Source organism: Stegodyphus dumicola, chromosome X1 (assembly GCF_044657685.1).
Source record: "Stegodyphus dumicola isolate Sdum_Otavi_A_Nest chromosome X1, ASM4465768v1".
NCBI classification, from domain to species: domain Eukaryota; kingdom Metazoa; phylum Arthropoda; class Arachnida; order Araneae; family Eresidae; genus Stegodyphus; species Stegodyphus dumicola.
Window position 1 is genome coordinate 68,225,932 of NC_140780.1, and position 16,038 is coordinate 68,241,969.

The 16,038-nt window shown below is 35.2% G+C and overlaps 2 long non-coding RNA genes across 4 annotated transcripts in view; one reads left to right on the forward strand and one right to left on the reverse strand.

Annotated features, from left to right (window-relative positions):
- Positions 1–16,038, reverse strand: part of LOC146993172 (uncharacterized) — an 880,419-nt gene that overhangs the window by 815,171 nt on the left and 49,210 nt on the right. The gene's annotated exons all lie outside the window — the stretch shown is intronic.
- The window catches only part of LOC146993178 (uncharacterized), an 880,479-nt gene that overhangs the window by 340,031 nt on the left and 524,410 nt on the right, over positions 1–16,038 (forward strand). Inside the window, exon 5 of one of the 2 annotated variants that reach the window (XR_015038639.1) lies at positions 3,141–3,243. This is a non-coding gene — a long non-coding RNA (uncharacterized LOC146993178). Of the gene's footprint in view, positions 1–2,368; positions 2,565–3,140; positions 3,244–16,038 lie in introns of those variants that run through there. The other variant, XR_015038640.1, reaches the window with a different exon arrangement.

The window sequence follows — 16,038 nt, forward strand, 5'->3', positions numbered from 1 at the left end:
ACGGGTTCCGCCCCCAGCCCTTTTTGCCCAACTCTCCGGATTGTCCTAAGGATTTTATTTTGCTGTTGATATCAAGAATCAAGGAAATGTATTGCACCTTTTTATTCTTTTCAAAACTTTTTGAATGTTGACTCCTCTCTCAAAATTTATTCCTGGCCCTTTTTAAACACAAAATTTAAGTTAAAGACTTTCTAAGAGTTTTCCTTTTTTCTCATGCGGAAGGCATTATCTGAAAAGCTTTTATTTTTATAATTAGGCTTCAAAATTTTCCCTTATTAGATGAACCCCTCTTTTGATGTAATTATTCTATCTCTGATGATGCGGAGTTAAAGGCCTAGCCTAGCGCACTTCGTAAATTAACTTCCTTGATCCTTGATTACGTGATTGGCTGAGAGTAGAGTGAGTCTGGTGATTTTGCATATTTGGGGAATTGTTTGTTGTTTCTTCATTAATTTTTTCAATATCTATATTTCCTGGTCTTTTGGGGCATTCCTTACTGCAAGATGCATGTCCTCCTCCACAGAGGACACATTTCGCAGGAAATTCTTTACCTGTTTGAGGGCACTGGAAGGATTTGAGATTCTCGGCGCATCTGACGTTTTGTCAACGAACGTTTCTTCTTAACACGTGTTCCTCAATTTCCTGTACAGGCGGTCACAAAAGTATTCGATTACCGGTACCCTATCAGAAAATGACAAGATGGCGTTTTTTCTCTCTATCTCTCTCGTATTATTCCATCCTAGGTTTTCTTCTTTCCCCATCTTGGAAAAGACTGAAAAATGGTCACTATCTCTCTTTGAATTGGGACGCCATTTTGAGAAAAGAGGACGACATCACCTTGGAGAACGGATATGACCCAAGGAGGTTAGAATATAAGGAGGAGGGTTCGCAGTTTCCTCCACTATCGGGAAATGAAACTTCACCGAACAAGCGGCGTCCATGTTTGTAACTTCAAAACATTGCATTACGTCAGTGAAAAGTACGTGTTTTTAAGCTGTTCCGTGCATGTATTTTCCACTAAATATATGTAAAATTTATAATGAAATTTTACATATTTTATATATGATATCTTATAAAGATGATAATACCCGTAATTTACTACGTACAGAAAATCATTAAGAAATAGTTCGAAATCTAAATGCATGTGCATAACATTACAGCCTTTAAAAATAGAATTTTTTTAGGTTTTATTAGCAACCTGTTGGGTGTACTTTCCAGTTTTTCCTTTAAGAAGTGATATTTCTGATTTATTCACAGTATTGTAAAATTTTAAAGAATCATTTAAAATATATTTAACCTGAAATTAATAGCAGATAATTATCTAAAAAAATAGTCACAGGTTGCATTTTTTTAAAATGAAAGTTTTAAACTCTTTTCACAACTAACAATCTTATAACAACAAGAATATAAATATTAATAAAATAAAACAGATTCATGTGAATTATGTGATTTCAGTTTATACGCGTTTCATATTTAAGAATCTGAAAGAAATTGCCTTGAATTAAGCTAAATTAGAGAAATATACCTATACTTTTGGATACATCTTTACACATGTTCAGTTGTGTAAATATTTTACTTACTTTTATTGCTATACTGCCCACAAATTTTTAAATTTATGCAAAAACATTTTAACAACAGAAAAGTTAGTTTATCTTGATCAAATGCACAAATTATATTCTTAACAGTTCAAAAATTTTAAATTGAATAATAATTAATACATAAAGAAAAGCATTACTTTATTTAATACCTTTAAAAACCATAAAAATAGTAACAATTGGTGTCTAATTTTTCATGAAAATTATCAAACGAATTACCTAAAACGTTAGAATTATACAGTTTAAATCCTAGCATACATCATTGTGTGTTAAGGAACAAAGATTCCAGCTATAAACAGAAACATTAAAATGTATTTAACATATTTTGATTATTATTAAGTCCCTTTTTTACATCTGGAAAAAAAAACAACATGACATTGTGATATTTTTTTACCATAGTTATCAAATTACATAAAAAAAAAGAAAATCAATACTTACGCGTGAAAAGTAATCCCAGGAATCTTTTTCAAAAATCTTTTTGTGCATCCATATACAACACAAGATGACATGCTTCAAAAAGAAAAGAAAAAAAAAATTATTCCAATTACAGACTTCCTTGCACAAGTCACAGCGATAACAGGAACATGGCCGCCAAGCCTCACCGTTTGAGTTGAACCTTCCCGCCTTCTATTCTAACCTCCTTGATATAACCAAAAAATATGTATTGTTGTTGCATAGACATTCTTTGATATGACCGCTCACCACGCCCAAAGAATCTCCTACCCCTTTCCCTCTCTTTGAATTGGAACGCCATTTTGGGAAAAAGCGGACGACTCCATCTTGGAAAAACGGCATTAGATATGCTTTGGCTTGCTGTATTTAAGTCGGGGTGGAATCAAGTCAGCTATGCATGTTCTTTTCCTCGGTGAAATATTGTTGTCATTTCGTTGAAAGTGACCTGGTAATATTTCAGGATAAACCCTCGTACGTTGGGCTAAGCTGTCACCTCTCATGCATGAGAGTACCTAGGTAAAGAACTTAAAATAAGAAACGTTTCTTACGTTAAAATTCTGATTGAAATACTTCTTTTAAGTTATGTGACATAACTTTCCAAAATGTCACTAATTGTGTGTGTGTTAATTAAGGTAGTTTAATATATAACACCTGCTTCAAAAATAACAGTAAAGTTTATTTTGTTTATTTGTCATTTAAAATTACCGGCTTATTGTCTTTCGGTGCCATCTTTCTACCATCACCGAAATTATTTACTCTTCTTGAAGATCATTATCCCATTTATTCTGTGTATCCGTAATAACTGTATAATTTGTTTTTCTTTCATTGTTCATGTTGTACCCATATATTAAAAACACCATTCGCTTACTGTACTTCGTAGTATTAGGAAAATCATTTGCTTTTCTATCGACTGCAGTCATGATTTTAGTAACAATGTAGCACATTGCTGGAATTTAAAACAAAGAAAGCTACTTTTGAAGTTCTCTATATATAGAAACAATATTAGATATTTCTCTTTGTGTATAATTATTCTTTAATTTCAAAGTAGTTAAAATCTAATGTTTATTTTTCCCCCCTCTTGGCCTCTTCTAGTGTAATTTGTCATCATTTTTGTGCACTCTTGGATTGCAGAACATGATATCATGAAAGAAAAAGAACGGAGAAATAGTGCAGAGCAAAAAGACATCTGTGGCTGGTAATTCTTGTTTTATATTAACTTTATTTTCACTAGAAATGCTTGAATGTTATAATTTGTAGGTCACTTTTCACATGTTGCTTTATATTGGAGTTTTACTACTTATTTATTTTACGTGAACGCTTCACATTATGTTTTAATGTTTAGGGTAGCATTTATGCATTAATTTCTTAGGTTTTGAATTCCATATTGAAGTGTTTGATTTGGTGCTTTCTTTGTATTGTATTTTAATATTCGAAGTCAGGTTGAACTGTTAATCACACTATAATTATGAGAAGTCTGAGATTTGTTAGAGTTCTGTTGCTTCTTAGTGGTTTCAAAATTACTGCTGTAGTGTAATTTTTTCCCAAGTGGCCTCCTTTCGCATTACTATAAAATTATGAGGGTACACTTTTAGGTTTTAGAAACTATTTATTTACAATCTTAGAATGTATAATCACAGAGAACTGAAATACCAGCATAGTTCTATTTTTCAAATCTGTATCCAAAGTGTTGCCAATTACAAGTTACTAAATATTAAATGTTACCATTTACAAATTATTAAATATTACATCTTCCGTTTTTTTAAAGAGTTCAAAAGTTTTAATAGTCTAAAATCAGTCCAAATACCTGGCCGGCTTTCTAATCAGTCTCCGACTTCTAGTTCTTAGCTCACCGTTCCTTGTTTCTGAGTTAGCAGAGTTTGGTAGTTGATCTTCTAAACTTTGCCCTTGAGAATATCTGGAATCATACCCTTTTACATCTGTTTTCTGTGTATTAACTCCTTGTTCTGTTCCTCTGATATTCTCATCAACAGCTGAACTGTTTTCTCTAATATCTTTTCTATTTCTTCTCAATACTGATCCACCTGATCTAAGTATATATGATCTAGGCGTCTTATGCACTTCTTCTACAACTGCTGGTTTCCAGCGATTATCGTGATATATCCGAACACAATCTCCTTTATTTAGTGATGGTAATGTTTTTGTATGACGATCATAATATGACTTCTGTTGAGTTCTTTCTTGGTTGATTTTTTCTTTTACATTTCTCACAACTTTAACAACAGGTTTAAGTAATTCTTCAGATGTAGGAAGAATTGTTCTTGTTCTACTCATAAGTCGTTGAGCTGGTGATCCTAGCATCTCATTTGTTGGAGTGTTCCTATGAGCTAAATAAGGATCAGCATGATCTGCTTGAGCTTTCTTTAACAATTTCTTCGCCGTTTGTACTGAACGCTCTGCTAATCCGTTCGACTGTTGATGGTATGAACTGCTTGTTATATGTTTAAATTGGTATTTCTTTGCAAATTCTGAAAATTCTTTACTTGCAAACTGAGGTCCATTATCAGATATCACTATCAATGGTATACCGTATCTTGCAAAATGAGATTTCATGTAACTGATCACTGTGTGACTTCGAGTATCCGGTAGTTTGGAGATTTCAAAAAAGTTGGAATAGTAATCTACAATTAATAAATATACATCTTTGTTAATCTCAAATAAATCTGTCGCAACTAAGGTAAATTGGGAATTTCATGTGGTATCATAGGCTCTCTTATGTTTTTGTTCTGGTATTCATTACATATAGAACATTTTGAAATTTTATCTTCTATCTGCTTGTTCATAAGTGGCCAAAACAAAACATCTCTAGCTCTTTTCTTACATTTTTCTATACCAAAATGACCCTCATGAATTAAATTTAACATTTCCTTTTGCATAGATAAAGGAATAATTACCCTTCCTCCTTTGAAAAATAAGTCATTTTCCATTGTCAACTCTATCTACAATTAATAAATATATCCCAAATACTTTACAAAGTCCCAAAATACTTTGACTTGAGGTTCTACCTGATGTTTCTTTTCTGGCCAGCCTCTCAGAATATATTTCTTTAAGCACTGTAGTGTAGCATCACATTCACTTTCTTTCTTCAATGCATAAATTTTGTCATCAGATGCTGGAATCAGTGTACAAATTTCTGTATCTTCATCATTATCTTCTGTTGTATTCAAATTTGCTCTACTCAAAGTGTCTGCTATTAATAAGTCTTTCCCCTTTTTGTATCGTACATCTAGATCATATTTTTGTAAATTTAACAGCATTCTTTGCAATCGCTGTGGTGCTTTAAAAAGAGGTTTCTTAGTTATGCTTTCTAATGGTCGATGATCAGTTTCAACTGTAATACGTTTGCCATATATATATTGATGAAATTTAGAACATCCAAAAGTAATAGCTAAAAGCTCTTTTTCTATCTGAGCATAATTTTTCTGACTTTTTGTTAGAGCTCTGGAAGCATAAGCAATTGGTTGGTTTTCTTGTAGTAAAACAGCACCTAATCCTTCAGAACTTGCATCTACTGAAAGAGTTACATCCTTATTAAAATCATACAATTTTAATATGGGTGCTTTTGCAATCAATTCTTTAAGTGTTTCGAAAGCTTTTTGATGCTTTTCAGTCCAGTGCCAGAGGACATTTTTCTCAAGTATCTGTCTTAATGGTGCAGTAATAGTACTTAAGTTAGGAATAAATTTGGCTAACTAATTAATCATTCCCAAAAATCTTTGTAGCGAAGGCACATCTGTAGGTTCTGGCATTTTAACAATTGCTTCCACTTTAGAAAAATCAGGTTTTAGTCCATTTTCACTTAACTCGTGCCCTATATAATTCACACGATTAACTTTTATTTTACATTTAGCCTTATTGAACTTCAAATTATTTTCTCGTGCTCTCTGGAGTACTTTTTTAAGTCGTAGCTCATGTTCCTTTTCATTAGATCCCCATATTAAGATATCATGTGTAATACATTCAACGCCTTCTAGACCTTCTATTATTTGGCTTAATTTTCTTTGGCAAATTTCTGGAGCTGAACATATGCCAAAAGGTAATCTTTTAAATTTGTATCTGCCAAAAGGTGTATTGAATGTACACAAATTACTACTTTCTTCGTCAAGCTGGATTTGCCAAAAAGCACTATTAGCATCTAAAACAGGAAATATTTTTGCCTTAGGCATTCTAGTGACAACTTCGTCAATGGTTAACATCGGATAATGTTCTCGTTTTATAGCTTTATTTAAATCTCTAGGATCTAAACATATTCTTATTTTGTTCGGTTTGACAACTGTGACCATTGAATTTACCCATTCAGTTGGTTCTCTTACTTTCTCAATAACATTTAAATTTTCCATTCTTTGTAATTCTTTCTTAACTTTATCACGTATAGCTATGGGTATTTTTCTTGGAGGATGAATGACTGGTGTTACATCTTGTTTTAACTGGATTTTATATTCTCTATTCAAACACCCTAAGCCTTCAAATACATCTTTGTATTCCTCCAGTAAGTCTTCAGTGTAAACAGACATTACTTTCTGAATCAAACCTAGTTGCAAACATGATTTTAATCCTAATATAGAAGGTACTTTATTGTCAATAACTTGGAATTCCACAACATAATTATTTTTTCCATATTGGCAGTTAAGTACTACTTTTCCTAAAGTATCCATTTTATTCCCAGAGAATGTAACTAATCTTTTAATTTAAGACTTCTGTATCGGAACATTTAGCAATTTCACTTTGGTTTTAGAAATAACATTGCACATTGCTCCAGTATCTAACTGCAAATTTAGTTTACTTTTATTTACATTAACGTCAACAGTCCATTTCTCTTCCTTGTTATCTGAATTAAGGTTTAATGTGCCAACATAAAATTCTAACTCTTCCTCAGAGTCATGATTTATTAATTTAATTTGTCTATCTTTTTTGTTTACCTTGACTGCTTCATTTTTTATTATATTGCTTTTACACTGACTCGCGAAATGATTTGCCTTTTTACATTTATGACAGATTTTTCCATATGCTGGACACATTCGATACTCATGAGATGTTCCATATTTAGAACAAATTTTTGTCTTTTGTTTATCGGTATTTACCTCTTTGTAAGTATTCTTATTATGTTTACTTAGTTTCTTTTTCACTAAGTTTACAGCAGTTTCCTCATCTTTTATGATTTTCATTTGATGTGCACTTATTTCAGCAGATCTGCATATATCAAGAGCTTTTTCTAATGTTAATTCTGTTTCATGTAACAATCTTGCTCTCACTATATCATCTTTAATACCACAAACAATTTTATCCTTTATTAAACTATCCGTTAATTGTGCAAACTCGCATGTTCTAGCTTTATTTCGAAGGTCAGTTACGTATTCATCTATGGTTTCTGACGCGGTTTGATTTCTAGTAAAGAATAAATGTCTTTCATATGTAATATTTTTCTTAGGAATACAATATTCCGTAAATTTTGTTTTAATTTCACTTACTTTAATTTCTTTACCCAGTGGCGTAGCTAGCATAACTGGCGCCCGGGGCACGATACCTTTTTGGCACCCCCCCCGAAAAACATATAGTACTGTAATATATAGAACATACTCGTAATAAAAATATAAGACAAAAATAAAAGATTACAGTACCTAGCTTAAAATATTAAAATATTCTATAATATATTACGAACAGTCGCTGCAAGTACTCGTCTATAAAATACCGTACTGTTTCTCGAGATATATAGGGACACAGGCTCAGGTTAGACTTTAAATTTGAGACAAAAGAATCTTGTCAAAAAACCAAGACTGGAATTGGATTCGGAAATCTGTCTGTCAGTAGAAAAATCGGACATACGGTCATCTAGAATAAATTAAGGATGTTATTTATTTTACGTACTTATTTAATTTAAAAAAAAAAACTTACAATTTTCAAACAATTTGAAAGTTAATATATATAAGGTCGCTATATTAATAATAATATAACATTATATTATAATAAATGAATACAATTAATTATTAGGCATATATTTTTCTTGCCTTGGATGAAGCAAATTTGTCAATTACTTCATCAAAGTCGATCATTTCAAATTTTTCTCTTTCTACACTTAAAAATGCTAGGTCACTTAGGCGATCTTGTCCCATCGTTGATCGTAGATGTGTCAAAATTAATTTTAATTTGCTAAACGAACGTTCACAGCTAGCTATTGATACTGAAATAGTAAGGAGTATTTGTAGAGCGACTCTCAGGTTTGGAAAAACATCTTCTCCATACGATATTATAAAGGAAAGAAGCTGTAATGGAGTTTTAAGTTCAATTTCTTTTCTACTGTGGAGTAACATCTTGCAATCACATATTTCGACATAAGAGTTCTGTTTCATTAAAATCTGTATTGTAAAATTCACCCAAATTTTTACAATTCTTTTCAAGATCGTTATCAACATTACCCTTGTTTAATAACTTTTCAACGTCCAGTAAAAATCCAAATTTGGAGTTAAGATCACTTAGTCGTGTGAATCGCTTATTTATTTCCTGCTGCAGACGATCAAGAACGCTTTTCATAACGCGAGAAATTTCACTTTCTGCGGAAAGGCCAACGTCTCTAGACAATTCTCCGGGCATTCTTCGGCGTCTTCTAACACGTATTGTTGTATCAATACCCCACTTTTCGCAAAGAGACTTAGCCTTTTCTATTGCATCTTTACAGATCTCGTCTCGAATTTCTGCAAGTTCAGTCGCTAAGGACTCAAGATCATGAAACGCTTCTCTAAAATTCATTTTAGGATCTTGTAACCTAAGCTGCACACGATCAATTCTTCTCAAGATTTTATGCCAGAAATGGACTAAAGTTATGAAACTAAAATTCAGTATATTTTGCAATAAAAGTTCAGCTTCACTTCTGGTGTCACTTGTGGTAGTACCATCCTCTGCTAATTTTTCTAATAGTTCCACTAATTCTTCCAGTCCTCCAACAATAACGCTAACCGCTTCTGCTTTGGCGCTCCATCGTGTTTCAGATTCACGTTTAACAGTTTTCTTTAAAGCATTTTTTAATAATTCCCACCGTAATGTTGAACGTGAGAAAAAGAGATATATGTTTTCAATTATTCCAAAGCATGTTATAACGATTGGATCTTGCTTAGCTGCAGTGACTCCTACTAAATTTAATGAGTGGTTATTACAATTTACAAATAATGCTTTATTATTTTTTTCCATAATTCTTTGTTGAACGCCAGATATGCGACCTGACATCACGGCAGCATTATCATAACATTGTGATCTACAATTTGATAATGAAATCTGATCGGAATTTAATTTTTCTAAAATTGTATTTTCAATTGAGGCTGCATCTTTAGCATGTATTTCAATAAATCCTAAAAAAGATTCTTTGATGGAAACCTTTCTGTTGGTAAAATCAATATCTACATACCTAAAGACTTGCGACATTTGTTCTCGATGAGTGATATCAGGAGTCGAATCGAATAAAAGTCCGTAATATTTATTTCTTTTGATGTCACTTATTAGTTGATTTCGAACTATGGATGCCAAAAGATGAATAAATTCATTTTGGATTTGTGGTGATAGGTATGAGACAGTTCTTGGCGTTTCTATGACATTTTTTAGATGAGTAGCTAGCAGTGGATCAAACTGAGCTACAAGTTTAAGTAAAGATAATAAGTTTCCGACATTTGTACCGTCTTGAAGCGCTAGATTTTCAACATGACCACGTAGAGGAAGAATTTGTATAATCAGATACTTCATACAAGCTAATATCCGTTGCAATATATTTCGCCACCGTTCTTTTTCAGACTGTATATTTGCTTCTAATGATTCATCGATTCCCGTTTTATTAATTAATCTTCTTTCCGCTTCTTTCCACGTTGTGAACGATTTTCGATGAATTTGACTTCTTTCATGGCTAATCAATTTATCTTTTTTCCTCCATTTATTAAAACCAGATGCTGTTGCGAAAGATGACTGTGTAGCGGAGTTTGATGTAACAAACAGTAAACAACAAAAGCAGTACGCTGCGTTATTTTTTGGTGAATATAATAACCAAGACCGGTTTATTTCAGTTCCTTCTTCTTCAGTACCGATTCGTCGAAAAAACCAAGATTTTGGCATTAGGCGATTAGTTGATGTTGCTATTGCATTTAGACTGGATTCGTTTTGAAATATGTGGGATCCCAGAATAATCATTTCGGTGCGAAGATGGTTCGATATTATTGAACGATTATTAGAGAATTTTAAATAAGCAACATCTTTGAACTCCAGAACATCCGGAATCGCAGTGAGTGTTTCTGTTGCATTTTTTGTACTTATTAAGTATGGACATGCATTTGGGACTCCTGATGTACTTGGACCCCCAACTTCATCATCTTTAGTGTATTTTATTTGTTGTGATGTGTTATCACATAAACGTTTAGCAGCAATAGAAATACAGTTTGAATCTGATTTCAGTTCTTCATCCATCTTAACCTCTGGTTTTTCTTTTTGCGATTTGTTTATTAAATATAATTCCATTCTTATTCTGGAGTTCTGAGCTTCTTTTTCTTGCTCTAGTTTTCTTTTCCGATTCTGAGAACCGCTAAGTTTTTTCCTTGGCATTGACATAGTCTAAATAAAAAATAATCTGTGACAGTTGCGGGAAGAGAAGTTATTAAAGACATAAAAAGACATTAAAGGCAATTACATACAATTAAAAATGGAAAATTTCTGCAACTATTAGTGAAAGGCAGGGCTGGATTTAAACTTGATGAGGCCCTAAGCTATTTGAAAACTGGGGCCCTTTATAAGTCTGTTATACTATATTTTAAATTTTTTTGGAGGGGCCCTAAAGCTTGTGTAGCTTATACGTAAATCCTGCACTGGTGGTACAGAAATGTGAGTTGCATTTTTGTATAAAGTTTATAGGATTCCCCACTGTGTAATGCTAAGTTAACGTTGAAGGTGTCGAATTTTAAGAACTAATTAGCGAATAATCGCTTAAGTTCGAATGACAAGAAACAACAAGATGGAAGGGTAACTAACCCTTTATTATTCAAATAAGATTTAACAGAACTCCGTCTTGGAGTTGTACAATAAAACGGACACTTGGGCTTGAACTGAAGAGACTAAGAATTAAACTAAACTAATCTTAAACTAAAGAGATATAGCCGAAGCTATCAAGATTCTAACGGAGTTGGCCCCTTAACGCTAATTGACTGCGAAGCTATGGAGGGCCTAAAGTACGGGTAACAATAGCTTAAGAGAGAGTAGCCCAAAAAGACGGACGCGTGCTAAGCAGAATCTCTGGTATCTCTCTCCCTCGAGAGAGTGAAGGTTGTATTTTTTGAGCTCCGCCGATTCAGTCTATAACTACGGAAATAATTATCCTGCAGTCTTAAAAGTAGTTGATTTAGATAACAGAAGCAGCAAGGATTACGGTGATACAAGATTTTCGGCTGTATGACAAATAGGCATTTAATTACGGAATTTTTCAAGATTTTACTAATTGTGTTAGCATTACAGTGCCATTTTCACCGTCCTGACCAGCTTTGTGGACCGCTACAAAACAACTGCAAGTCGGATCAGCTCATTTTTAATACCATTGAATAGCCCAGGTTTTTCACTTTAATTTGGAATAAGTTTAACGTCATTTGGTTAAGTAGTAATTTAAATATGAATTAATTACTGTTTTCAAATAGTGTATTTGAAGCAGCTTCAACGCTAGCGACCGTTAGAATACCGTTGGGTGATTCACCACCCAAAGGAATTCGCATCCGGCTGAAAAAGGAGGTAGTGGCCTAATTACCACCATCTGCCTAATTAGACTCCTAATTACTGGATCAACTTACTTCCAACAGCAAACGTCCTTTCTACTAATAAGAAGTAAAAGTTCCAAATTTCATAAAATTCGACCAATTAGAACCAAAGTTACTAATTTGCGACATTAATTATTGGACTTACAAAAATTCAAGAAATTAGTATGAAAAACTGAAGAAGATAAGCGTCTAATATATACACAGAAGATAAGCGTCCAAGTGCAGTGTGAGTTGTGTTTGTGCAAGTGCTATTCTGGTTCATTAGTGCTAATTGGATTACTGTTCCTGCTTTACAGATGAAAAACAGAGAAGATAGCAGCCAAGGTAGGACAGCCTGACATTATAATTAATTTATTAATCGCAGATTAACCAACAGGTTGGCTTCAGCCAATACTTGACACTATTTACTACTCAAAATAGGTGTCTAGTATCCTCAGGTTTTACACCGGAAACTCGATTAATTATAAAAGTGTCTACGCAAATATGTGTTAATTAATGATGTATTGTTATTCACATGCTGATTAATTACCGCTACATTTTTCATAACTTCGCACAAATTGTGCGATTTTAATAATTCTCAAATTGCCTAGAAGGCTCCTGTTACCCATCCCATTAACTTGACTGTGTATTTAAGTATAGTGCTTAAATTGGTAATTGCGTTAATTACCGGTATAATCTTATTGCACTCTTGTATTTTATAATTTTATAGGCTTCTGTATAGACAGCGGCACTTTAATTGTACTCTAGGTTCCCGGCACCTTTGAACAATGCTAATTGCAATTAATCTAATTACCATATTTTAAGTCTTTAATTATTCATTTAATTAAGTTATTTATAATTTGTATACATTTCACTGTTAATTTGATTAATGTCCTTTATACAACTTAAAAGGCTTCTTCAAATGTTTATTAGTAAGTGTAAATTAGTGTGCAAAGTAGTGCTAGTAGTGACTGTGTTCAATTCAGTGATCAGCGAATTGTGCAAAATAGTGTAACGCGAACTTTCCATTTTTTATTGTAACGAATTTCTAGCACCACTGAATAGACTCTTTACAATAACTGCCATCACGGTGCTCCCTTCAAATCATGCCACGTCCTTCGGCCCTTACAACTGACGGAGAATCATCTGACACACAAAGTACCTTAGACGCTTCTAAGAAATTGGCTTCAGATCTGCCTTACGTAGAAAAGATTTCCATTTTTTACGAAGACATCCGACAGGTAACGACCACTAAAAGAAACGTTAAATTCCTCTTACCAACTGAACTCCGTGCTCGCCTCCTAGACTCTCTGGCCGCATTACAAACGCTGGCCATAAAAAGACCAGACTTTATAACAAAAACTGCCAAAGTCGATACCGGAGTCAATACCTCAACCGTGCTTTGTTGCGAATTAGCACATTCTCAGCAACATCCGACTTCGGAACAGCATTCTCAACAGGCCTCAACACCACCACCAACTGCCACCCGACCGACATTTGCTGAGATCGTCAGGAAAACAAAGACACAAAGCCTTTTCATACGGCCGAAACCCGACATTACAGAAGCGGAACTAAGAACGCAGCTCAACGCCAAAGTACCCCTCACAAAGATCCAGGTTGGAATAGACAAGATTATCAGAAGTAACAAAGGCGGCATTGAAGTAATCTGTAACACCAGCGACGATGCCACAGCTCTCGAGCAGCACATCAAGCAAAAAGAAATCCCGGCGGAAATCAGTAGACCTCGGAAGCGCAAGCCAAGATGTGCAATTCACGACCTGCCAGAGTCTACAAAACTCGAGGAAGTGCTTGAGGAAATCAGCGCTGCTACAAACATGCCCAATAACACCTTCAAGCCCCTCCACCGTCTCAGAGAACGACGTAAAGGAAAAGTCAAGTGGGTATTCGAATGTGAGCCCACAAGCTTTAGTGCCATCATGCAGCAAAGGAAGATTTTCTTGGGATGGCAGGCCCACAAAGTCACAGAGTACTCTGGCATCAAGAGATGCTACAGATGTCAGCAGTACGGGCATACGCAGGCAGACTGCAAAAGCCAAAAGCAATACTGTTCATTCTGCGCTGGAGAACATGGGGTTTGGGAATGCAATGCACATCAACCGCAGTGCATTAACTGTGGGGACGCAAACTCACGCTATGGATCAAGACATAATTTTACCCACCCATCCTACCACCCCGACTGTCCGCAGTACCAGCGAAGAGTGCAGACCATCAAAGACAGTACAGAGTACTAGAAGCCTGCCAGCGCCTTTAATGCGCTCAACAGCAACCTCACGTCCCGACGAAAGTTTCCAAAAAATAAATACGGCTAATATAGCACAGAGCCCAATTGCATTCCTACAGATAAATTTACAGAGGGCACAAGCAGCGACAAATAGAGCAGTAGCATTTGCCGTCGAGCACAGTATCGACTTCATTCTAGCACAAGAACCGTACACACGAAATGGCCAAGCAGTGGGATTCCCACTTAAATGGACGATATATCAGCAGCAAGAGAAGACGCAACCGCCCCGCGCTATCCTAGTATGTTGTCAACCTAACTGGACTCCTCTGATTATTGAGCAGCAAAGAGACTTAAGTGCAGTCCTTCTTCAAGCCAGCAACTTCTCACTTCTTCTCATTTCGCAATATGCTTCCCCAGCTGAGGATTTAGAAATCACGATTGAACTAGCACAGTCAGTTCTCCAACGAACCAAGCTGTCAAACGTCATCATAGCTGGAGATTACAACGCTCATCATACAAACTGGGGCTACAGCAGTACCGACACCAGAGGAAGACAACTTGAGGATTTCATATCAACACATAATCTCATTCTCCATAATTCCATAGATTCTCCACCAACCTTTGACAGAATTTTTGCTGTTGGCTGGCCGGATTTGACCCTCTCTACGGTGCCGATAGCACAGCATGTGCAGGACTGGAAGGTAGAAGAAGCTGATAGCTTATCAGACCACAAATTTATCACCTTCAAACTCAATAGCCTACCACAAATAGAAATTATTAAACGTTATAACATGCCATCAAATAAGAAGCGACAGTTCTCTCGGAAAATTGATCAAAGATTAAGCAATCTAACCCCAGTCCTAAAAAATGCCAATACACAAAGTGATATGGAATCGCTAACCGACGACATCATGAAAATTCTTCATGACACCTGCGAAGAGCTCTTACCAACAAGATCCAAAAAGAAATTAAACGCCACTAACTGGTGGAACACAGAGCTCACCATCCAACGGAAAAAATGCCGTGCGCTCAGACGCAGATTAAAGCACGAACGGCGTAATGAAATCCAGAGCACTACCCTACCTATCTTTCAAAGAGAGCGAGCATTATATAAACGGCTAATAATCAAGGCCAAGATCCATTCCTGGCAAAAATTTTGTACTGAAACGGAAGGAATTTACGGGCTGCACCACAAAATAGCCACTAACAAGCTCTTTAAACCCGTGCGTCTTCAATTCATACCATCAGAGCAATCACTAATTACGGAAGAATCCACCAAAAATACGCTAGAAAATATCCTGGACCATGTCTTTAGTCAAGATGACAATTCTGACGACTCGGAATATCATAAATCTCTACGCAGTAACAAATCTACTCCGTCTACTGCAGACGATCCAGACTTCACCATGCAGGAAGTTTTACAAGCCCTGAAACTCCTTCCAAATAACAAGGCACCGGGACCAGACGGGATAAGCTATCAAATCATCAAAACAGCAATAAGAGCATCTTTGCCACTTTTTATAGCCTTCTTTAATAAGCTGCTACAAACAGGTACGTTCCCAAAAGCATTCAAGGTCGGCCAGGTCGTATTATTCCTAAAAAAGGATCGCGATCCTTCAGATCCATCCTCGTACCGACCGATCTGCTTACTTTCGGCTCTCGGAAAAGTATATGAGAAGCTTCTAATGAATCGCTTACGACACCACTTAGAAAGAGGCCAATATCTACACCCCAAGCAATATGGATTTCGAACAGGGTCATCAACACTGCATGCACTCCACGATATACATTCAGCTATACACGATAATCGCAACCACGGCTATCATACTGCTCTAATCAGTATAGACCTGAAAAGTGCATTTGATATGCTGTGGTGGCCCTCAATTTTAGAAGCACTCAGAACAGTTCAATGTCCACGCAATATTTTCCTTACTTTGCGACATTACCTAACGGACCGTTGCCTTCTAATAGTGCACGACAG